This window comes from Lygodium microphyllum, chromosome 15 (genome assembly GCF_053477565.2).
Source record: "Lygodium microphyllum isolate KBCC chromosome 15, Lygodium_microphyllum_v1.1.10, whole genome shotgun sequence".
Classification (NCBI taxonomy): Eukaryota; Viridiplantae; Streptophyta; class Polypodiopsida; order Schizaeales; family Lygodiaceae; genus Lygodium; species Lygodium microphyllum.
Genome location: NC_141149.1, coordinates 8,746,881 through 8,749,380, shown reverse-complemented (window position 1 = coordinate 8,749,380; position 2,500 = coordinate 8,746,881). Strand labels below are relative to the sequence as shown.

Genomic DNA, 2,500 nt, shown 5'->3' with positions numbered 1-2,500 from the left:
CAAAGGGTGTTGATTGATTAAGACAGCATGACGGTGATCATGGAAGTCGAAATTCGCTAAGGAGTGTGTAACAACTCATCTACTGAATCAACTAGCCCCGAAAATGGATGGCGCTAAAGCGCGCGACCTATACCCGGCCATCAGGGCGAGTGTGAGGCCCCGATGAGTAGGAGGGCGTGAAGGTCGTGGCGCAGCTCTGGGCGCGAGCCCAAGTGAAACGGCCCCCAATGCAGATCTTGGTGGTAGTAGCAAATATTCAAATGAGAACTTTGAAGACCGAAGTGGAGAAAGGTTCCATGTGAACAGCAATTGGACATGGGTTAGTCGATCCTAAGAGATGGTGCAGTCTTGTGTCAAGGGCGCAATGCACGCCACTCATCGAAAGGGAATCGGGTTAATATTCCCGAACCGAGACGTGGCGGTGGATGGCAACGTGACCGAATCCAGAGATGCCGGCGGGGGCCTCGGGAAGAGTTCTCTTTTCTTTTTAACAGCCCGGTCACCCTGAAATCGGATCACCCGGAGATAGGGTCCAACGGTTGGTAAAGCACCCACGTCTTGCGGTGTCCGGTGCGCCCCCGGCTGGTGCGCAGATCGGTCGCAGAATGCTCACGTAGTGAATCCCTGAAGGTCCCCAAGAACAATGAACTCTACCTTTTTGCACAAAAAACAATGTAAAAGCTTGAACGACAAGAAGTAAGAGACAAATTGGGTTCAATCTCCCCCCATGCCTTGTGTGAGCGCTTCACAAAGCATGTATTTTATGTATATTTCAATCTTCATGCTCAATAATAGCCCAATTTACAAAAATATGACAAGCTTTTAGCTTTTGAGTTTGCTTTCTACAAAAATAGGAAAATAAAGCTAATGGACGGTGCCTATAGAGTCTGGCACGCCCAATCTCAATGTCCAAATAGAAATAACATATCCAAGCGCATAGGCGCATACAAAATAATAATCAATAATCAATGTCTCAATAGACATAACAAAATATAGGTGTGGCGCCTATCAAAATATAGTCCAAAGGTCGAATACTCGCTAGACTCCAATGCTTTCCTCCGCCACTGCTGCTATCTCTACACATCAACTGAAGCATTCACAATCGTTAGTAAAATAATACAATTAAACCGGCATAAGTGAATACCTAGCAGTCTTCAGCTACATAAATAAATCAACTGGTTAGAAATAAATCCTAACCTTAATTTATTACGAGTGCGCACTCTAAACTCATAAACGTTTATTAATTTAATATGCATTTTGCGGAATCACCCGCTATGGAATCACCCACGTACACACTAAATTAATGAAACGCCCGAAAAGGACAGGCATCTCCATCAACTTCTCGCACAAAGAATCCTCTTTGTGTATGAGCCCCGGTCATCTAAGTTTACGAAATCCACCGTAAAACCTCACGGAATCCACCGTGGCACGGAATCCACTATGGAATATGCCTCCTGGCATCATACCCCCGGGGTGGGATAGCAATTGACCTCAATTGCTATTAGCTCAATGTGGAGCTAACAGAGTGGGGAAAGCATGTAAGTCTCTAGCGTGCATCCATTGTGCTTCCTCTACAGGATGGTTCTTAAATTTTACTAGATATCTAGAATACCTTCGGCCAGTTCTAGTGGTCAGGTAGTCAGTGTCTATGATGGCTTCTGGTTCAAGTATTTCAGTCTCTTCCTCTAATAAAGGTGGGTTTTCATAAACAGGGTGGATAGGTAATTGGCCTCTAAATGGTCTCAATAAACTAATATGAAATGTATTATGAATTTTCCAATGAGATGGTAATTCTAACTTGAATGCATTATCATTAATCTTATGAATGATTTTAAATGGTCCATAGAATCTAGGAGCTAATTTCACAATTGGATGTCTATCTACACTTTGCAGTCTACGTTTTTCTATTCTAAGCCAAACATAATCATCAACTTTGAAATTCATAGCTTGTCTTTTCTTGTTGGCTTGTTTGGTATATGATTGTTGGGCTTTAGCAATCATATCCTTAACCTCATCAAAAATATTATTATGCATAGTGGCAATATCATCAGCACTCTGAATTCTATTAGACAAAGATGCAACAGGTGTAGATAATCTATATCCATAAATGACTTCAAAAGGTGCTTTCTTTGTAGATGTGTGCGGTGTATTGTTGTATGCAAACTGTAATAAATGCAAATGAGTATCCCATGTCTGAGGTTTAGAGATAGTATATGCACGTAAAAGATCTAGAATAGTGTTGTTTGTGGCTTCTGTTTGTCCATTTGTTTCTGGATGAAATGCAGATGAGAAATCAATCTTTGTGCTTGGTAAAGTGCCGGAAGTAGTAGTAGGATCATCCTCATCTTCAGTGAAATCCGGCATATCCTCTTGTTCGTCTTCATCCATGGCTCCAAGATAGTTGATATGTGTTGGTGGCTTCTTTGAATGACAATTTGCTGCGAGATGCCCTGGCTGGTGACACTTATAGCATACTATTGATTTGGCTTTAGTTACATTA

General features: G+C 42.0%; 1 pseudogene; it reads left to right on the top strand.

Moving 5' to 3' along the window:
- LOC148024249 (25S ribosomal RNA) overlaps positions 1-2,500 on the top strand; it is a 6,008-nt pseudogene that overhangs the window by 1,209 nt on the left and 2,299 nt on the right.